Here is a 24,015-nt window from a genome sequence, read left to right as displayed (position 1 = left end):
CTCTAAAAAATATTGCCAACTCTGTCCACTTCTCTCAGTCTCTGTTTGCTAAAATACTTCAACAGCCTTATAATTATGGTCCATGCTTCATTCCTGCCACATTGCAGCAAACAAAGTAAATGTTTAAAATGTAAATCAGATGGTATACTTTTCCACTCAAAATGTTCCAGTGGCTTTTTCTGTGGCCTGAATGTTCATGTCCCCACAAAATTCATTTGTTGAAATACTAACCCCAACGTGATTGTATTAGGAGGCGGGACCTTTTAGGAGGTGATTAAGCCATGAGGACAGAGCCCTCACGAATGGGATCAGTGCCATTATAACATACGCCCAAGGAGCTTGTTTTGCCCCTTCTGCTGTGTGAGGATTCAGCAAGAGGACGTCTTCTACGAATCAGGAAACGGCCCCTCACCAGACGTTGAGTGTGCCAGTCCTTTGATCTTGGACTTCCCAGCCTTCAGAACTGTAAGAGATAAATTTCTGTTGTTTATAAGCTACCTAGTTTATAGAATTTTGTTATAGCAGACTGAACAGACTAAGATGGCTTTCCATTACACTTTGAATAAAATCCTACTCCTTACCCTGGTTCAGCCACCTCTTTGACTTCATCCTGACAACTCTCATTGTCATCCTGACAACTCTCTCATCCTGACCATCCCTCAGTCACGCTGCCCTTCTTTCTATTGCTTAGATGTGCATCTTGCATCTGGTAGGTTGGGATTCACCTGCATTTGTCAGAAAACCCAGAATAAAGATGACTTTCACATATTGGTTATTTCACTCTCAAATAAAAGAGATGCAGGTATAAGTAGTCCAGGGCTGGTATGATAGTTCCAAAATCATCAGGGGCCCAGGATTCTCTGATCCATAGTTCCGCAATACTCTATGCATGGCTTGTACCATGTGGTCCAAGATGTTAGCTGGAGCTCCAGCCATCACATTTGCATTCCAGCTAACAGGAAAATCAAAAGAAATACCCCTGCTCTTTAATGGCATGTATGTTTTTATCCCATGGGCCAAATTCAATGACTTGGCCACCACACACTTCAATGGAAGCTATTATCAATAGTTCATTCCTTTTTATTGCTCAGTAGTGTTTCATAGATACACCACAGATTGTTTAACTCATCAGCCACTAAAAGACATTTTAGTTGCTTCTAGATTTTAGCTATTACAAATAAAACTTCTATAAATATTCATGTGTGGGTTTTAGTGTGAATATAAGTTTTCCTTTCTCTGGGGCAAATTCACAAAGGTGCAATTGCTGGACCATGTGATAAGCACTTGTTTAGTTTTATAAGAAACTGCCATACTCTTGTTCTAGAGTGTCTACCACTTTACATTTCCACTAGCAATGGGTAAATGATCCAGTTTCTCTAGATCCTTTCCAGCTTTGGGGGTTATCACTATATTTTATTTTAGTTGTTCTCATAGGTGCAAACATTTCACTGTAGTTTTAATTTGCACTTCCTTAATGGTCAATGATGTTGAACATCTTTCAATGTGCTTGTTTTTCATCTGTATAACCTCTTCAGTGAAATGTCACTTTATGTCTTGGCCCATATTTTAATTGTCTTGTTTCTTTTTTTACTGTTGCATTTTGAGAGCTCTTTATATATTTTAGACACAAGCCCCTTGTCAAATGTGTGGTTTGCAAATATTTTCTCTCAGTCTGCAGCTTTCTTTGCATTCTCCTAATAGGGACTCTCACAGAGCAAAAGTTTTTAATTCTGATGAGGTTCAATTTATCAATTTTTCCTTATATGGATTTTGCTTTTTATGTCAAGTCTAAGTACTCTCTGCCTAACCTTAGGCCCCAAAGGTTTTGTCCTATGTTTGTGTTTTTTTCTAAGAGTCTTATTGTTTTGCATTTTACATTTAAGTCCATGATCTATTTTGAGTTAGTTTTTGTATAAGTTGTAAGAATTAGGTTAAGGTTTATTTATTTTTTGCCTATGAATGTCCAAAGGCTCAAGCCAGGATATATTTTAAAAGGAATCGTTAAACAGCTGGTTATTATTAAAAGACAATAATTATTAATAAGAGCCAGAATGGATTCACTAAAACCAAGGTTGGCCGAACTATCTTCTTTTCTTCTTCTCCTTTTTTTTCCATAAGATTTCTATGCTGGGAGATCTTGGAATGCTAGCAAAATAAAACAAACTTATACCTACTCCTAAACGGAAACATGGTGCTCAGGGAGTGAGCCATGGTGGTCTCACTATATTTGATACTTGTCAGAGCCTTTTAGAAGTAGAGTTGTGATTGTGGGTAAAATATTTTAAAACTACCTCAAGGTGTATGGAGAAGAAAGGCCAAATGTCTGCAGTTGTGTCTTTGGAGGAATGCTGAAGGACCTCGTATTACTTATGTCACTCTCATGGAGACGGAGATAGCAGATAGTGAGCTTGGAAAACAGTAAACATAAAGAGGGCATGAAGCAAATTTGAAATGTTTGGCAGGGCATCTCATGGAAGAAGGAGAGGATAGGTTCTGTACAGCTTTGGGGACACCAAGACAGGACAAGGAAGTGGAAGTTACAGGAAGGTTGATTTCAGTTCAGTGTAAGAATGATCTTTCTAATAATTTGCGCAAATAGATCATGGAATGATCTAGCTCAAAATATTGTCTGCTCTCTGTCAATATAAGTGTATGAGCTCTGATGGGAGGTTGACTGAGATGATCTCACAAATCCAAAGGCAGGATTAGAAGTGTGTAAATTTGGAGGAGGAGGATTTTCTTATACGCTGGAGAGGTCAGGTGATATTTCACATTGTGGAGAGTTCATTTTAGGCTTCTTAAATGGTTGGAGGCTTCATGTTTTAAAGATATGAAGGAGGGATCTTGGCTAAGGGAAGAGATAGTAAGCTGTTCATTTTAATTAACGCAGAGATTTCATGTGGGGAATTATTCACTAAAAGTGCTTCCTAACTCTGAAACAACTATTAGGTCACATCTAGACTGTGATTTTCTGAAGGAATGTTGTTCCTGGACGTAAGACTCAACCTAGTGATTGAGATGAGGACATATGTGGTAGTCTGAGATCACAACTTGAGTTTTTGTTTTTGTTTTTTTTTGCATGAAATCAACGTACATGCACCTCTCCAGCTATATTTTCAAATAGAATCAGAAAAGCTTGAAATAGAAGAAGTCTCAGATACCATCACTTCTAATCTACCCATTTTATAAGGGGGAAAAATAAGTAGGCTCAGCAAAGCTCAATTTTTTTTTTTTTTTGAGACAGAGTCTCACTTTGTTGCCCAGACTAGAGTGCCATGGCATCAGCCTAGCTCACAGCAACCTCAAATTCCTGGGCTCAGGCAGTCCTCCTGCCTCAGCCTCTTGAGTAGCTGGGACTACAGGCATGCGCCACCATGCCTGGCTAATTTATATATACATATATTTTCTTTTTTTTTTTTTAGTTGTCCAGCTAATTTCTTTCTATTTTTTTAGTAGAGACAGGGTCTCACTTTTGCTCAGGCTGGTCTCGAACTCCTGAGCTCAAACGATCCACCCGCCTCGGCCTCCCAGAGTGCTAAGATTACAGGTGTGAGCCACCACGCCCTGCCAAAGCTCAAATTTTTTACTTGAACTATATGTCTTGTTTCTCATTACTGATAGATATACAGGCTTCCCAATTCCAAAAAGTTGGTATTTATTGTGTACTTTCTATGTCTAGAGCACTTCACATGGATTATATAATGTAATCCTCACAACAACTTTATAACCTGGGTATTATTATCCCCATTTTGCAGATGAGAAAGCTGAAGTTAAAAGAAGAAAAAATCCTAGCCCCAAATTACACAGCTAGAAAGTAGAGGAGCCAGGATTTAAGCTTAGAATATCAATTCCTAAGACTATATATGTTTTTAACTTTTCTATTTTATTAATATTATTATTACTCTTAGTTATGAAGGTAATTAGAGTCCAACAATACAGAATTGTATAATGAAAAGTTAGTAATCTGCCTCTCTCCTTTCCCCAACCACTCCCCTTGGGGCAAACAATGTTTTTGTTTTGATGCATGTGATCTTAGACTCTTCTCTAAGTTGTACCCAAATGCTTGACCATTATGTCATGCATCCTCCCTAGTTCAGTCTTCTTTTTAGTATAGCAAGCTATTTCCAAATGAAAAAAGAAAAGAAAGAAAGAAAAAAGAGAAAGGGAAGTTTTAGAAATGGCTTGATAACTGCTTATGTTAGATTGACATTTAATAAAGACTCACAATATACTGAACCTACCTGAATAGGAAGCTCCACATATTTGGTGATAAACATTTTCTGGTCAGATTTACCCTGGTGAGTATGTGTAATTAAATGGAAATGGGAAGATCTAAAAGTGTGTGTGTGCTATGAAAAATCATTTCTTTGCCCCAATAATGAGTAATTGTTCCTTGTATTAGAGCCATATTTGGATGTTAAATTTCACTCTGTAAAATAAATGATCATACTTAATTGTAGAAAACTCTGAAAATAAGTCTTTTTTAGCGAAAATCCTTATCCAATTTGGTAATAAAGTGTTCAGCTCTCTTCCATCCTATCAAGAAGCAAGGTGCTCCTTGTCCTTTTCAGAGAAAACAAATTTCTGTTTGCCATGTGATGGCTATATTCATACACCTGTTTCATTCTGAGGAAGTGATAGACTGAAAAGGATGAAATTAGTTCATTCTTTTTAATCTGAAGTGAGGAAATAGTGCACAATATAACCTCACAAATAAAAACACATATTTATTGTCAGGATCTTTCCTACCTGATTTATGACCTCATGTTGCTTTTAACATTTGAAAAAAAATTATCACAAAATTATTCTCCTATATCACAAGTCTCCCAAAATGTGTTATTTCTAATTTTTTTAACTGAAAAGTTTTTCTGTAAAACTTTCTGTAGAATAATACCTCTCTTCAGGGTTTCCAACAGCTTAACAGCAGATCAAAACATAGGCTCAACATCAGCATATTGAGATGTATCAAAAATAGGAACACTTTCCTTGTGTCTAAAAATAAGCTGCGACTATTTCAACATGTGGAACAAACAAAATGGCTGGAGAAGGGGGAGTTTATAGCACTACTTACAGTACAACTGACTGTTCTTTTCATTTCTTCCTCATTAATTTAACGATGCAAATTTAGCAATGGTTTTGCCCAATGGTTGCCAATTTAGGCACCAACTTTCTTGAAGAAATATCCTGATTAGAAAATAATTGTCCTTCTTCCTTGCTACTGTTACCACACCTGCACTTTTCATTTCCTATAAGGTACAGTGGTAAAGCTGCATCTTTCAACCCTGCCTCTTTTATCTGATGTAGTGGATGACAGGTAATCTAGCTGAAAGTTCCGACAATTGCACCACCAGAAAAACACTGGCTGATGAAATCTGAGCAGTTATCACACTAACCATCACCTGTCAAGCCTCTTGCTTCAATTTAAGGGCGCATCAATTTTCTGAAGAGGAAATCAAGGGCAAAGAATAAAAGCGCTTCAGATAAACACTGACAAAGGCCCTTTCTGCCTTTTTTTTTTTTTAATTTATGATGGGATGTACTATCATAGGTTGCTCCGTGAGGTTTTATCAACTGTCCTGATACATCCCAGATAGCTCGGAATTCTTTGGCCATTGATGAAGTGCTATACTTGCACTTACTGAAAGGGCAGAAGATTTCCAACTGAAAATTACTTTCACTAAATACCACAAAGATATTGAAGGCAGAGAGAGCCCAGAGATGGAACAAATGACAGCTGCATATAACAATGAACCTCTCAGTTCTCGAGGCTGGCAGACAAGACTGATTAGAGTAAGAACATGAAATAATGTTTTCTTAAAGCCAGGGAGCATATTGTGTAAAGTGTCAGGTACAAAGAGTTCATATGTTCTTTGTGGTGAATTGGGAACACCGTGCTGCCAATTGTACTTACAGTGTGGCCTGTCACAGCTTCTAGGCCAAGATTTTTTTCTAAATCTGTCTGGTTACAACACTCAAAATATACCTGCAAGGAATGGTGAAAGAAAAGACAACGGAAGGGAAGTAAAAGAAATAGATTTGGTGAGGCACTTGGAGCTTGGCCCTTAACAAAATCAATCTGTTTTAGTTTGGGGGTTGAAAGCCATAGGGTTAAGGTGCTGGACCTTCTACATAATTCTTCTGGGATATCAGATGAGAGAATTTTCCAGAAGGAAATAACACGCATAGCAAACATTAGTTTTGATTGGTCTTAGGGTATATGGTTGTATTTGAGGCTAACTCTGCGAAATTTCCCCACTGCTGACATCTCAGCCTACCCTTCTGCCCAGTGGAAGACATCCTTGGTGTATCCTAGAGACTACTGGAGTGTTTGAAGGGTGTGCCAATTACTCACTCTGTTGGTTTCTTCAAGTTGTGAACCATTTAGGCAATAGATAAAACAGCCAGGGATGAAAACATCAGCTTTATTAGCATTAAAGTGAGATTGGAGAACATGTGCACAATACAGCCCCATCTGCCCTGGTAGGTTTACCAAGCAAAGGACAGGACTGAGGATGGGCTCAGCTTGCTGGCGGGCAAGTTCTGAATAAAAGAGGCAAAAAATGTGTAGGTCCCTTGCATGCACCTGAACCTCTTTTCAATTTTCCAAGTCAAATAAATAGCATCTTCTTTAAGGTAGGATGAAAAGGAGGGCTGCATACAAAAACAAAGACAATGTACTCTGAAAGGATGAAAAGTGGAATTTTGTGGATTAAGTCCCTATACTCCCCAATGGTTTTGTGTATTGATTTGTTGGTTGGCCTATTTGGAGTGATGATGAAAGGAGAGTATTAGAAAGCCCATTTTGCCTGTGAGTCCAGAGGACATTCTCCAATCCAGTTTTATCAGCAGTAAAGCTAGTCCTTAGCTCTCTGCCTGATACCTATGTTTCTGCTCTCAAATCTTAGAGGAGAAAGCAATATAATTAATTTTCCCAATAGCTCGGATTTCTCCAGTTATCAACTGGACATTTTCCCAGTGGCCTTTGAGAGACAGTCTGTACAGTGGGGGTTGAATCTATTGATGGGAAAATTTTATTTTGAAACAGTGATGCTTCAAGTCCAGTTCAGCTCTAGACAGTCTTGTATCACAGTCATTTTACTATAGACCAATGATGTACTAGTGACCAATGATTGACAAAATAATTGAAATCACTTCATTTACAACTATGACCCATCAGAGGCAGTGTTATTATTTCCTTTCATCCTAGAGAGATATTTCTGGGTGAGGATGGAAGAAAGGGAGGCAAGTGAAGCAAAAGACATACAAAGGTCAACCTTTTCCACTTACTATTAAGTTACCTGAAGAGTGAAACATATGGCACACTGTTTAGGAGCAGGGGTTCCGGAGCCAGGTGGATCTCAGGTTAAATGGCATTTCTACCTTTACTAGCTGTCTCCTGGCTTTGGTAAATTAGTGAACTACTATATTTCAATCTCACCTTTCCAAAACAGAGATAATAACAGTCCCTAACTTGCAGGGCTGTCATGAGAATTGAGTTAGATATTGTATTTAAAACATTTCACAAAATGCCTGCAGTAAATGTGAGCTCTTATCACCCTTAGCACCCCGTAATGTGTTGCGAGGTTGTCCAGCCCTGAACTCATTTCTCCTCTAATAAAAGTCATTACTAGAAGACCTTTCTCATTTTTTAAATCTTGCCACTTGTCCCCAAAATATACACTTCTTCCAGGACAAAACATTAAAAGAGGTATATTCTAAACTTTGGTTTAACAAGAGAAAAACTTGTTTTTGACCTGTTTATATAACAGATTTCTCATTTGCATTTTTCATGAGAATTTGAATCCAAACCACAAATACGTTTTGCTGCATTCTCTAGTGAGATTGTTTTACATATTATTCAAATTTAGGCAGTAAGTAGGGACTTCCTAGGACCTCATAGTCATAACTGAAAAGACACACTCTTCTTCCTCAACATTCTCAAAGTAAGGGTTCTGTTTTAATTTATTTATTTCTTCTAAGAAGTTTGAAGTACTCATAGACATCTTATCAATTTGTGCAACATTCCTCTGACTAACAAATGAGTGAGGAAGAATAAAATTGGAAAAAAAAATGAGGCGTAGAGATAGTTGATGTTGCCCGAGTTACTCAATGAAGCCATGCAAAGGGGACACCTGCCGGATCACTGAGCCATTCACCCAAGCTTCCACTGTTGCCGGGCATTCTACATGCTTCCAATGCCTGTGGCTACCTGATTTCAATATTCCTCACGCCCTTCTTACTGTGATTCATCCTGCCTGTACATGTTGCCATCAGCTAGGCTAAAGATATTCACTAAAAGGTAGGAACATTGTTATTTCCTCTAGCACACCATTAGATAGGCTAGGAATGTTTGGTTTTGTCCATTTTTGCATGTTGAAGGAAGCAAATTCACAAATGTGCAAATTATTGAATAATTTCAATCAACTCTCAGGATTCTTGTCTGTTTTTCTCCAAAAAGGTGAGAAAGGGAGAATGCTTTTTTAATTTTCTTTTTTTATTGTCATTTTCTAGATGTCTTTTATATGACAATCTTGGATTTTCTGCTTATTTCCAGCCTCCCTGTCTCAGAGGTACTAGAAAAGCATGAAGGGAAGAAAGCAACTGGGCTCAACTGCCACTTTGTTGGGTAATGTTCTTAATAGCTCTAGCCTTCTGTTTCTTGTCTAAAACTTCATAAGTTTGATGGGGTGATTAAAAGAAATGATAAGATGTAGGCACACCCACAAAATCACTCATGAATGTTCCCTTCATCTCCTCATTTTTCCTTCTCTATTCAAATATCAGAGTTTTTTCCAAAATCCTTTAATTGTTTTTCTGCTTGGATTAATCCATCTGTTTTTGTTGGTTTGTCTATGAGGAGAATGTTCTTATTTATTTAAAGTGTCATTGCTTTCTTGCAAAAGTCATGCAGTGTCAGTGCCCAGAGCTTGAACATATAAATGGAAAATATTTATTTTCGAACAGTGGTGTTTATAGTCTGATTTGGCTCTAGGCAATCTTTTATAATAGTCATTGTACTATTAATTTTGCCATAATGATTGACAAAAAAAATTAGGAATCATCTCATTTATGAGTATGAGTCATCAGAGGCAATATTATTTTTTTCCTTCATCCTAGAGAAATATTTTAATCATGGCAGCTAAGGATGGAATAACATAAGACCTTTTGTCTTATTGAATTAACTTACATATTAACAAAGACTTGAGAATCATTGTTTTACAGCAGTAATCACACTTTGGCCAGGGCTAGGAAAAATAAAGAACCAAGTATTTGAGCTTGTATGATTAGGTAAGTAAGAAAGCAAATTGAGTAACTTCTCTCCTGTGAACAGTGAGTATCCTCCTTTGGAAAGGAAGGTGTTAGCAGTCCGAAAACAAGAAGGGAAAATTGTTCTTTTTAATTATGAGACATAGAAAATAAGACAGTTTGGGAAGAGGTACTGTTTCCATTTGGTGAAAATAGAAAGTAACAGTATATTTTTTTACATTGTATTTTCAGTTCTAGATGGAAGTTGCTATGTCAAGATAATTGATAATACAAACCAAGATATTTCTTCCTAACCCTTCAAATTTCTGGGCATGCCCATGACAGGAAAAAAAATCAGTGTTTCCATTTTTAAAGTGCCTTTAGTTTAATTCAGTTATTTCCTCCATTTTTGGAACCACAGTGTCCACATCGTTGTTTGGGCAATTCCACTTCTCCTCCTACAAGTCATTTGGGACACAATGAAAAAATTACGGTAAATTTAAAACAACTTTGGTCTTCAAAATGTTTTTTAGAAAGTTGTATTATTGGTGCACAATGGGTAACTAGTTGAGACAAAATCATGGCAGAGAATTTTATCTTAAATAAACTCAAACTAATTTATACACTTTTGATCATAAATAATGATGGTAGTTGCCTCTAATCCAAAAAGACCAAGCATTAGAAATGTACAGATTGGGTGGAATCAACACCTTTACCTAAAAATCAGTGAGATCTCCCCACTTCCTCAAGAGGATTCTTTTCTAAGAAATGGCATTAGAGGGCTAGGATCTACAGAGAATCACTTCTTCTGCTTCCATCAGCCCAGTGGGAAGAGGCTTCTGACTGGCATCGCTGGAGCCCATTGCAGCCTTGACTGGGGCCACTGGTTGTTATGACAAAATCTGTGACTAAGATGTGAAGGTTTACCTGCCCCATTTTCCTTCAGTTAAAAAGCCCAGGTCAGGAAATTCCATCAACCGCACACATCAGTTGGTGAAAGTGACATGATTCTGACCACAGGATAAGCTATTTTCAAATCCTTGGCTAGGGTTAGGCTAAACACAAAATCTGGGTGCAAAATGTACAAGATTCCCTTTACTCAATAACAGGAACTGTTCTCCTGGAAATGTGAAATGTGTGGCTTCTTTTTTCTTCCTGCATCGCATAAAGGCTTGCATTGCGTTTGCACGTGGGCCTGCCTCCTCCTGGGCCTGTTACACCCCTTTGCTCCTTATTTCTCTCCTCAGGTTGCATAATTAATTTTTTTTATTCAACAAAATTATTATATTTTTGTTATTCTAAAGCCCCATTTCAAATAAGAGATGCTAATGGTGCTCAGAATTGCCTAAGCTGAGCTCTCATGCACTTTAACACAAGCAGTTGAAAATGTATGTGTAAAAGAGGTTTCTTGGCTAGAAGCAATACTTGAGTAACCATTACCAAATTGTTATACTAGGTGCTATTAAAATAAGCTGCATTAACAATTATTAAACGTTTTCAAATTTAAAAAGGAAACAATACATTAGTACAACATGTTTAGAAACAAAGATTGTATTTTAAAATCTCCTGTATGTTATGACATCATGGATCCAAAATTTCAACTTTGTTTCATCATAAAACTATAAGATTTTGAATGAAGAGAACCTAAGTTGCAACTGACCATGAGAAAATCATTTTTCTAAGCTTTCAATTGAAGACTCAGAAGGTTACAGAAAGTTGAATTCTTTCAAAACTAATTTTCAGTTGAATTATACTTCATTTAGTATCACAGCCATGCTGTTCAGCTGGTGGAAGCCATCCACTAACATTTGAATGCACCACGTTCCATGACAGAGACTTAATTATTTGTCATTTAATTAAATCCCAAAGCTATTGTGTTTCACTCAAAATAAATTCTAAAATTAACACTTTAAGAAAAAGATTATTGCAAAACACAAACCCCTTTTATAAATTATTTAAGGGCAGGAAGTTTTTTCTAATGTTATCCTCTACACTGTATGTATTCCATTGGCATAGAGACACTCAATAAATGTTTGACTGAAAAAAATAAAGGCAGAGACTATAATTGCTTCTGATTCCATTATTCTAAAATCTAAAGAATTCATATTTCAAAAAGAATACTATTAAAAAACAAGCACCACATGCACTCACCATCAAATTGGTATTAACTGACCAACACTTATGTGCACACTTAGTGGTAACATTCATCTGGTGCTGGGCAGGTGGGAGAGTGGAGGAAGAGATGGGTATATACACACCTAATGGGTGCGGTGTGCACCGTCTGGGGGATGGACACGCTTGAAGCTCTGACTTGGGTGGGGCAAAGGCAATATATGTAACCTAAACATTTGTACCTCTGTAATATGCTGAAGTAAAATAACAATAAGGAAAAAAACATGTTTATGACTTTTCATTCATCTGAATGTGAGAAATGATATGACTTCCTTTTGAAACAGAGTTAATGACTTGTCTTCTTCTCATTGAGTGGAATGGATATATCTAAGTTACGATAGATTTTGTGATAAAAATCATTGGTAGTATTAAGATAGAATTTTTTGCCTAATACATGGACGTTATTATTTTTAAGTTTATAATGATAACCTTGTGTTCCATTATCCTACTTTCAATTTATAAAATTCCTCTCAAAAGAACAACTAGGCACACCGAAAATAGTACTTGGTGGCATTACAGTGGATGTGAAATGAAAGAATAAATAGAAGAAGTACCCTGTAGGAAAACATGAGAAGTCTGGTTTTTATTTTTGGTTGTTCTTCTATTTTTTCATATCTGAACTGATTTCACATTCATGCCCCTTACACACACACACACACACACACACACACACACACACACACAATTTCACCAAATTCACAGAGGATGAGAAGGCAGTTGGTAGTTTCACAGAAATTACTAACTAGTTTATTTTTCTGTGATGCTAGTTGTACATATTGAGTTGAGCGATGTGAGTTGTAAACATGAAATTGCCTAGAAAGCCCAGGAAGCTTGGCAAATATTCAGAGTAGGTACAATGCCTTAATACAGCTAAATGATTTAATGACAAGTAGGGAATTACTGTAAAATATAATGCCGGGCAAAGGCTGCAGACGGCGCCTGCTGGCTACACTAAGAGATCCAAAATGGATTCCAGGAAGAGAGCACAATGCCCGGCGGCTGCGGTGGTGGCGTGTTCCTCCTATACTGTTATTACTGTTCAACAGTCCTGAAATCTGAATGACAGTGGCCTGAGCCCTTTCAAACAACAGAAAGAAGGTCAATTTTTGTAATGAGGAAATGGAAGTGGTGGCGCCGAAGATCACTGACCCTTGCAGTTTCTTGTGCGATGAAGGAGCAGTGAAGTGCACCAGGAAATTATGGTGTAGGGAAACAGTGACACCACCATCATAAAGCACAGAACCAAGGAACAAGTAACAAATGCACTAAAATGTGCATAAATCAAACATATGCTATCAACCCTGGGTTTATTCCTATTCTCAAACTGTGAAAAATTGGGCCCAACAGTTCTGCAAAGAAAGGAAATGGCAAAGGGCTAAAAATTAAGTTCAAGAGTCTAAAATGATACTCTTAATGGGTGATAGTATTTAAAATATTTAGCAATATTGACTAATCAGAACAGATGCTAATCAAGGTGCTGGAGTAGAATCCACAAGGCCCACTGCCCTGCCAGGGGTCACCTCATTAATTCCCAGATCTTGGCTTGGTCTAGAGGTCCAGGGAGAAGCCAAGGCAGCTCAGGTGAAGAGGTGGGGCTGGGTGCACTTGGTGTGGGGCCTGTGGTTGTTTGCTCACTGGTGCAAAATTATCTCAACATTTTAACATCTAGTACAGGCTACCAGTGTGTTCTGGTCGAACATCCAGGCTACTCTTCCTTCTGCTTCCGTCTACTGCCATGCCTGCTTATACATTACTTTGTGGTTGAAAGCAAAGGCAGAATAGCTTGTCAGCAGGGCTAATTGAAAACTTCTTTTTGATATCTGATTTCCTTTTTATATCCTTTGGTGTTATGCTATCAAATCATCCTCAGATTCATAACCCAGGAGTTTCTGTAATAAATAAGGCAGAAGAACATGTTTACTGCAGCACTATTCACAATAGCAAAGATATGGAATCAAACTAAGTGTCCATCAACAGATGATTCAATAAAGAAAATGTGGCATATATACACCATGGAATACTATTCAGCCATTAAAAATGAATCTTGTCTTCTGCTGCAACATGGATGGAACTGGAGGCCATTATCTTAAATGAAACAACTCAGACACAGAAAGTCAAATACACATGTTCTCACTTATTAGTGGGAACTAAAAAATGTGTGTGCATAGAAATAGAGAATGGAATAATAGTCATTGGAAACTTGGAAGGATGGGAGGGGGAGAGAGGGCTGAGGGATAAGAAATTACTGAATGGGTACAATGTATACTATTAGAGTGATGGTTACACTAAAAGCCCAGATGTCACCATTTCACCATATATCCATCTAACAAAACTGCACTTGTACCTCTTAAGTGTATACAAATAAAAAATATGTACAAAAAAGATAAAGCAGGAGATGTGATAAACTCACTAATGTAATTAAGGAAATTTATTTCACAGGATAATAATCTGATGCTTGATGATTCAAGATGATTCAAGGAGCTCAAAAGATATTTTTGTGATGGTGTTCTAGACTTCTCTTTTGGCAATAAAGCAGAATTGTAATTCTGATGAGGTTAGACCAGGCCTAGCAACAACATATTATATGAAATCAACAGTTTTTCATTTTCATTTAATTTTTATCAATCTAGTAATTACGCTGATTTTAGGGGAAAAAATGGGAAATGTTGGTAAAGAGGATATAGAATGAAGATTTGGAAGTATCAAGACTTGTAAGGGACACAAAGGCCAGATGTTAGTTGTAAATGTGGAGGAGTAAATGTGTTAGGAGTAAATGTGATCACTTCAAGATGATTCTACCGATAATGGCTAAGATCTTAAGAGACACCTGTAAGGATAAAGAAATTGTAAAAACAGCAGTGACTTCAGTGATTTTTTTCCCCATTTGTGACAAAGGAGGAAATGCTCAGCCTACTAAAGAAAAGGAGACACCCAATCACCAAGAGGAAACCAGGACATGTGGTGGCAGAAGGGCATGACCCACTCAGTTTGCACAAAGCAAGACTGGAATATCATTCATAAACATCTAAGGGAAATATTTAATGCCATGAGCAGAAAAAAAGGTTTATCATGCCATAAAGAGATGAATATTTCAACCAATTTTTCAAAAATAATTGTCAAATACTCAGAGAGTGCCATCAAAGAGCTGGCTACTCTCTTTGACCTAAGGTGCTTACGGGACATCAATAAGCACGTGAAGAACCAGGAGAGGGTTTGGTGGTGGCAATGAGTGAAGAAATCACATTTATCTTTATCCTGCCTTGCGTGTACCAAAAATTGAATGTTTGGTTTAATAGTCAAAAGAAGATAATCTAAAGTCTAAACTTCTTTGAAATCTCAGCCTTCAAGAGGCATCTTCATTGAGGCTATAGACAAAGTGCCCATAAATTTGAAAAACTGTGTATCCACTTACACACTTCAAGTTGACATCTTAAATTAATCATAAGTGAAAATAGTTATAAAGGATGCAACATTGACATTTTACAATACAACTTTATATCACTCTTCTCAATGAATTCAATGGGACATAAACGCCACAGTAATTTTACACCCACCATTGAATCCATTGAAAAATAGATTCAACCAATTCTTTTTCAACAGTAGCCAATTTCACATGATTTTTTCCTCCCTCCTGAAATTGTGCTTCCATTCCTCTTTTCTCATACAATTTTATCTTATTGTAATAAGTACTTAATACATGAAAATCTTTCATGGATTATGTTATCATACTTAAACAAAAACAAAAGGCACATACCATGGAATTTTTTTTTTGAGACAGAGTCTCACTCTGTTGCCTGAGCTAGAGTGCAGTGGTGTCAGCCTAGCTCACAGCAACCTCAAACTCCTGGGCTCAAGCAATCCTTTTGCCTCAGCCTCCAGAGTAGCTGGGACTATAGGCATGCGCCACCATGCCCAGCTAATTTTTTTTATATATATATTTTTTTAGTTGTCTGGCTAATTTCTTTCTATTTTTAGTAGAGTCGGGGGTCTCACTCTTGCTCAGGCTGGTCTCGAACTCCTGACCTCAAGCGATACCCCCGCCTTGACCTCCCATACGACGAAATTTTTAACTTAAAAAATGTCCTGTCATTGTGAGGCCGTAAGCATTGAAAAACATTCTTCTGGATAGAGTTTTTATTAAATGTATTAGTAGTACTCAATTTAATAAAAAATATAAATATTTCAAAAATATTTGATAAAGATTATTAAATATAGAAAGGAAAATTTTATTGGAATTGCATCTTCTAATGACATGGGGTTGATAATTATGGGATCTTATTAGAGCAGGCTTCTTCCACACACCAAGAGATAAAGTGTCCTTTTGTGTGGCACCCTGGGAGTTTTAAACCCTAGTGCTATTGTGATGCAACAACTTTTTGGTGTAATATAATCCCAGCCCTGTATAATTAAGTGCCCCACTTTTTAGCACAGTTCCCAGCACCCAAAAAGTGTTCAATGAATGTTAGTTTTCTTTGTCTTCTTATTTCTCCTTTCAGTTCCTACTCCTGCTGGGCAAGCCACTAATCTAACAAATGAAACCACTCCAATTCCAAGACCTTAATTTTAACAGGGATTTTCGCAGGTAAACACGTATGAATAGAACCTTTCCTTGATGTCACAGCATTCTCATCACAACAGGTAACCAACATTTCAAAGAACAGGTTTATTGATGTAGATGAACATTTAATTAAGTGGCTTAGTGCAATGTATACATAGAAATCTCTAAGTCCAATGTTATTAAAAAATCAAGAAGTTCTATGTAAGAACATTTAAACTATGACATTTATTGTAAAAATACACTAACTTAAAAAGCTGTCTCTTTTCCAATGTTAAATGCTTACAGTATGTCAAGCAAGTAGAAGCTGCACTTGGATATACACTACCTGGAACACTTGAGTCGTTTTTAAAAACCACAGATGGTGTTTTAGAAAAGGCCTACCTTCCTATTAGCATAAATAGGCTGTGGTTTTTTCTCATGTAATGACTTCTGTGTCTACCCCCTGCCCGAGTGTACTGCTTGCTACTGACACGGTCTGACTCCACACCTCTCCACTGTCTCCCATGTTCTCAGATGGGGAAAAACACTCTCCCCAGCAGGAATTTTTTTTTTTAACAGATAAAAAATTATTAATGGCTCATTTTCTTTTTTAGAAAGAAAATAGATTATTTCCTTTTTTTTTTTCATTTTGGCTAGAATATTTCTGCCTTTTTTCTAAAGAAATGTGTAAAGTATTTAAAACCTCTTTAAAAAATAAATAAAATCTTGTTTCAAAATAAAGATTTTAGGAAAAGTTATTTTTAAAGGCAAACTATTGCATTTTAAACATCCTTTTTGGTTAGAAGCCCTAATATAGCAACTCAGCAGTAATTGCTATTTTATAATCTCCTGAATATTGAACTATTTATTATGCAAATGAGTACTCCTTGGAGTATGCACCCACCTAGCCACGGAGTTCTTTTTTGTGTACATGTTTTACTTTTGCAGCTTTTGCCAGTCAGTGTACAGAGGCATCTTGATATTTACGAATTCTAGGCCTAAACAGATTTCTTCCAGACAAGTGGCAGCTACACTTCATGTCCTTTGTTTTTAAATTAAAGAAAGACATACCGCAGATTTGCAAACTGAGAGGGAAAAAAAAAATTTTGTTTTTTATAATAGCTAGAAGAAGTTATCAGCAGAATTTTATTCTCATTATTATTACAGAGCCCTGGGACCATGCTATGACTCTATAACCCATAGCAGACTATGGTAGTGTAAGTAGATCCATGAGGCTGAACCATATGAAATAGTCATTTTGTGGGTCAAAAATAGCAAACAGTGTAATTTCATATGGGCCAGCCTGATAATTGCTGTATATATGGTCTTTGCCCAGAAGATGCTCCACAACAGAGACTACCCCAGGAAAATGCTATAGAGATACCCCTGCCTGTAGGGAATATTTCCCAAATTTGGTAAAACTTCATAAACTACAATATTTTAAGTAGTTTTAATATAGTCTACCAAATCATTTCATGAATGCAGACTTGATGAGCACATGTCCTTCCATAAGAGTGGGTGTCTGTTCGATCCCACACAGCACTTCTTACTCCCAGGAGGAAAAGGCCCTTCCTTAGTCCAGGAAGCCTGAATGAGGCGCAAGTGATGCCGACCCCGGGTAGAAGTTTGAAGGAGTGAATGAGGCAGAATGGGATGAAGTTGTAGAAATATGTTGGCTTTCTTGAAGGTTGGTCCATGATACCTATACTGGCCTAAAATTAATTCTACTTTGCATTTGTATTAACACACCCAACAAGGTATATTATTATTCCCCATTTTACAGATTAAGACACTAGTGCTCTGAAATATTAAGCAACAAACTCAGCATAACCAGTGAGGAAATGGCATGTCCAGGACGAGGACTCTATTCTGTCTCATAGTCTTACTTCCTTGGGAACATTCAGCATACTGGGCACAATATCCACCCAACTTCTTCCCTTAGTCCCATTTCCTATTCTCCCCTCCTTAGTTCCCTACCCACATGCCAAGGTGACTGGGTAGGGTCCACTGGATGTGACTCCACAACGAGTCAAGCACTTCTCTATTTCTATGATATGGAAGGGATAAAAATGGTGAAAAACACATACTCCTTAGGAGAGAAGACAGGGTAAAATAGAAAGTAGACATTTCATAGATCTCATGAGAATGGAAATCTAGGATCTTTGTATCAGTGCCAGGCAAAGAGAGGAAGAAGGAAAGACTCCTCCCCTTTGGCAAAGAGAGCCACACTGGAATTTTGAGGCATTTTTCCCACCACAGTAACATGAGTTGAGCCTGGCCTGTGATCAAAGCCCTGTGATATAAGGGAAATAACAGACACACTCATTGACCTTAAGAAATTTATAATCTGAAGAATGAGCTTGACAAACTAATAAAAATAAAAAAATGCATAAACAAATACCAAGAAACTATGAGTGTTAATATGGATGTTGAAATGTTTGGAATGATAGATGTCACAAGAGATTAGCCATAAAAACCCTGAGGAGCAATCGACTCTCAAAAAGCTGGGAATTCTAAAGAGATGCTTAAAATTTCACATAATTGTCAAAGTAAGATCAATACAACACACTTCTCTTTGCGAAACGTGCTTACCTGTTTGAGGTGCCAAGTGGCCTGGAAATACCCAGCAATACTTGACTTTAAACTCTATTCCTCTAGCTCCATGGTAACACGAGGGTCAATAAAAATAACTTGAATCTGTATAGTAACTTTCCTTTGTAGACTCGAAGAAAAACAAAGAAGAAAATTGCAAAATGTGTTTTTAAAAAACAAAGTCCATTACCTCTATAAAAAAAACATGCTGTAATCGATTTTTTCACTCCAAAATGACCTTTTCATTTTGCAATGTTGCTTAAAATTTGTGTCATATATCATAGTTAATTGCATTAATTAAAGTCAGTTAATCCTTAAGGTAGAAGACACTCATTACGTTGTTTAACTCTCTGTCAATATAATAGTTTTTGTTAGAAAGCTAATTCACCCTGAGTCCTATGTCCCTGTGTTCCTGACTTTTTGTCCTAGATCAGCTTGTGTAGCCAGCTGTGTTTGTATGGGCGTGGATACTGAACTTGAATCTTACAGGAAAGTAAGACGTGAAAGCTTTAATGATGTAAGAAATTTGTTTAAAAATGATATGCGGTCTTATCTGTGAAAACTCAGAAATCAAGGCCACTGGAGCTATTTCTGACCACCCCAGATTAATCCCTGGGTGGGCACAGGAGTCCAGGGACTTCATGTGAGCCTCCTTTCATAACATGGCATGTAAATACCAGGAAACATGAATATGCAAGTGTGCCAAACAAACTTAGACCAACTTCAGAGCTTGATAAGCAGAGAATGCCAGACAACTTGAAAATTCTAAATGTGTGTTAAGATGATCAGAAATTTATTTATGCTTTATCTGCTTTTATATGGCTCAGGTGTCACTTTTGATTTTCATTGTGCATGTCACCATATTATTTTTGGCCACAGTATTTTGCGGACTCTAAAGCAGAAGTGAAGTAATAAATCAATATTCATCCTAGGTTTAATGCAAAGGCCAAGCTTATATGTCACTTCACATATAAGTCCTTTTCTCTCCCCATTCACGCTGTGGTGGTCTCTCTCTCTCCCATTGTGTATATCTTTATCAATGCACACATATCATTACATTTTCATTAGTCGTATCTATCTCTTAGCCTAGCGTATTAGCTTCCTAGGGCTGCCATAACAAAGTAGCACAGACTGAGTGGCATAAAAACCACAGAAAGTTATTGTCTACCAGTTCTGGAGACTAGAAGTCTGAAATCAAGGTGTCGGCAGGGCCATGCTCCATCTGAGCCCAACAGGGGGATCCTCACGTGCCTCTCCTAGCTTCTGGTGGTGTGCTGGCAATACTTGGTGTCCCCTGGCTTCTTAGAAGTGTCACCCCAATCCTTTGTCTTTTTTTTTTTTTTTTTTTTTTTGAGGCAGAGTCTCACTCTGTTGCCCAAGCTAGAGTGCAGTGGCGTCAGCCTAGCTCACAGCAACCTCAAACTCCTGGGCTCAAGAGATCCTCCTGCCTCAGCCTCCCAAGCAGCTGGGACTACACGCATGCGCCACCATGCCCAGCTAATTTCTTTCTATTTTTAGTAGAGATGGGGGGGTCTCACTCTTGCTGAAGCTGGTCTCGAACTCCTAACTTCAAGTGATCTTCCCGCCTCAGCCTCCCAGAGTGTTAGGATTATAGGCGTGAGCCACCACACCCAGACTCAGACTGGAACTTAACACCATTGTCTCTCCTGCTTCTCAGGCCTTTGCACTTGGAATGAAACTCTACCATTGGCTCTCCTGAGTTTCCATATTGCTGACCGTAGATCTTGGGCCATCTCAGCCTCCTCACGTGAGTCAATTTTTTATAGGTAAATCAATCTCTCTTTCTTGCTCTCTCATACACACGTACACACACACATTGTATCCAGCCATTGTTAATATAATGAGAACATAGTACATGGTTAGATACTTTCCAGACAGCCCTATCACAGTCATCTACGAAAAATGGTAGATTATATATTCTAGGAAACAAACAACAGGTGGATTTGCCAATCAGGAACAGAGAGGGGAAGAGGTATGTATGGGGAACAGATGGGTAGTTGAGCAGCAAGTGGCAGAGGCAATGGATTTAAACACCACCAGCTAGCCAGAAGAAAGAGACCTGACAGCAAGGGTGGTTAAGCGCTGCATCCAGCTAACAAGAGTGGATATAGGATCTGGCAGAACTTGGAGAACAGGCTAAACAGCCATTTTTCTTGAAACTTGAAGAGGGGATCTTGCCTGGAGATAGAATTTGGGCTGAATCACTCTTTGAATTTCTTTCTGATACCAAGATAGGTTTATTTGACCATTTGAAAGTCCATGGGAATTTCTAGAAAGACTTAAGTGGGATTTAATATAAGCAAAAGAAGGAAATATTCATATAAATAAAAATCTAGGACTTAGACAATGTGCTATTACTAGCCGTGATTATTGTGCATTTATAAATAATTGTATACATCACTCAAACTATAGGAAAGCACAGCTCAGTTCATTTCCTTGGAGTTGGGATTCAATCATGAAATGCCTTGTCATATACTATACCATTTTTCAAAGTCTGCTGTTTGTGTCTTTCATGGAAGAAGAGAACTTAAACTGAATTAGTGTCCCTTGTAGAGAGTCAGGGTTGGTATCCCCTTGGGTCTTCTAGAATTTGCATGGAATGACAAGGTGGAGAATGAGAAATACCCATGGCACAGCAATTTTCAAGTTCCACTTATTGGACAGAAGGATTGTATTTTAAATTTTTCTAATAGACTAGCTCTCCTAACCACCTTTGTCCATTATTCTATTCATGCAATCCATCATCAATGCATATATGAATATTTATGTGTAGCTGTAATATGTATAGCACTTTAGCAGGCAATTCCCTTAAAAACCACTGCAGTATTCTGTGAACAAATATCAGAGAGCTCCCATGACCCTCTTCTAGGCCAACTTTTAACCTAATTAATTGGAATTATAATATCACCAGGCAAGCTATAGTGGGGAAACAAAAATATGAGGCATATTAGCACAAGAGTGAGTTAGGGACCAAGTATGAGCCAGAATCCCAACTGCCTTCACTGGGAGAGTGAGGACTGCAGTGGACCATGGCTTGGTGGAGGGGAAGGGAAAGAAAGGGCACAGCAAACTCAGTAGGTCATTCTAGAAAATTCTTAAAGGACTTGTTTGTCTTGATTTTCTGTCTTAATGAACATTTACAAACTTTATATTGCCACAACACAAAAGCCCAAGATTTTTGCTTCCCAACATTTTACACACTTTTGTTTCCAACAATTATATGTTTTATCAAGAGTTATGTGGAGACCTCAGAGAAGGGGTTATAGGTGTGCCCTCTGGTTCTCCCCTTTCCTCTCCAATGCGGGAGAAGACAGAAGCCCAAGTGACTGAACTATAACATGCTTGGGAGGGGGTGGGGTCCCATCAATTATCCCCATTTCCCATCCAAGGTCAGAACCAATTAAGAGAGAGATAGGGGAGACTGGCAGAGGGAGAATCCCTTATCTAATTGTCAGCTTTATTACTGATCCAGCTCTGGAGAACAATGTTTAGATGTGTGAGTACAACTGGATTCCCATATTGCAGTCTAGAATTCAGCCAGACTCATTACCAGGTATGGGCATAGGAGCAGACGGCTTTACTGCATTGCAGAACAGCTCAATGTGCTCAGCCTGCCAAAGGGAAAATTAAAAAACTGGCTTAGCAGAGAGGAAACCACATGGGCCTGCTCTTCCTCTGCAGCTCACCAAGTCCTTGTGTCCTGTCGGCCACAATTCCTTCCTTGGAAAGGTGGAAATGAAGGGGCAGAGAGAGGGCAGGAGCATGTCTTTAAACCAGTAGTTCTCAAAGCATGGGCCAAGGACTACCAACATCAGCAGCATCTGGGCATTTGTGAGAAATGCAAATTCTCAGGCCCCGGAGAGACCGACTGAGTCAGGAATACAGGAGCCTCGTGCTCCCTAACGTTTGAGAACCAGGACTTCACAGAGTAAATCACTTGGGGCATTTTTAAATGTTAAAGTGTTTAAAATGTTGAGTCATCCAGGCCTTACTCCAGACCAATTAAACCAGAATCTCTGAGGTGTGGCCAGGTGTCAGTATTTTTGATCCCTGTAGTGGTGACTGAATGTGAGGGCTTTCTGGTTGTAGGAGGTGTTTAAAACTAACTCTTTAATGGGCACATTTGAAGTCTGAAGAAGCCTTCCCCCCACCCACGTTGCTGAAGATCTCTCTCTAGTAGTTCTCTAAGGGGCAATTTTGGCCCCCAGGGGACATTTAGCTATGCCTAGAGAGAGTTTTGATGAGCGTGACTAGGAGGGGGTGTGCAAATGGCACTTGGTGGGGAGAAGCCAGGGTTGCTGCTAAACTTCCTATAAGGCACAGGACAGCCCTTCTGCAACAAGGAATTATCCAGTGCAAAATGACAACAGTGCTAAGGCAGAGAAATCCTGCTCTACAGCATGGATTTCTGAACTAAATAGTTGCATACACCAATGTTTGGATGTAATAAAACTGGATTTAAAAATGATTTACAAAACCCCCTCTTATAAATCAGACAAACTTTTCTCTTTCCCATTTAGAGCAAATGAGGGAGGTTATAGATCTTTAATCAACATTTCTTCAGTTATCTCCTTCCTGATTCCGTTTCAGTGTAGGTGTCTGGTTACAGGCTGACAAAGGCTATTGCCATGTCTCTTTTCTCATTTTGTAAAACATCTTACATAGGCTCTCACGTAGAGAGGCAGCTGATGGATGCTATTTAATGATAACCGGCTTTTCCTAGTTGGGAAAAGCAACTCTTTTAAATGCACGTGCCATTTTATATTCTCTTAGTATAATTTCAAAAGCATCTTATTACGTGGAACCTTTGTGTCCCGTGGTTCTATAACTCTGCAGTTAACCTTTCTTGCCATATCGTTGGAATTCCAGAGCTGCTCCCTGTCAAGTATGCTCAGGTGATCAGAAGGGTCTGGGAGCCCTGAACATACGTTTCTCCTTTCATTTAACACTTTCAGGAGAACATCGATACCATTCCTGCTAAATATATTCTATTTAGGATTACCAGATGAAATACAGGACTCGCAGGTAAGTTTGAATATCAGATAAACAATGAATATTGTTTTAGTATAGGTATGTCCTGAATATTTTTTTAACACTATTTGTTTACCTGATATTCAAATTTAACTGGGAATCTTGCTTTTGTTTGTTTGTTTGTTTGTTCTTTTATTGGTTTTGTTTTGCTAAATCTGGCAAAAATATATTCAAAATTTCATGGATTTTTTTTATGACTTTTCCTTTACTATATAGCACCTCTTTGCGGAAATTTACGTTATTTTTTCAATAAAATTACTAGGTAATTTTTTATTGGAATAAAGGCTGATGTTTATATTGTACCTGCCAGCACAGCCGTACTGTTTGTTAAAATATTAGTATCTTCTGTACAGGTTAGGAAATAGGCACTACTCTGAGGCGCTTAAGTGGCCTTCCAACTTCCCCCCCACCTTCCT

This window comes from Lemur catta, chromosome 11 (genome assembly GCF_020740605.2).
Source record: "Lemur catta isolate mLemCat1 chromosome 11, mLemCat1.pri, whole genome shotgun sequence".
Taxonomy (NCBI): Eukaryota; Metazoa; Chordata; class Mammalia; order Primates; family Lemuridae; genus Lemur; species Lemur catta.
This window is presented reverse-complemented; position numbering follows the sequence as displayed.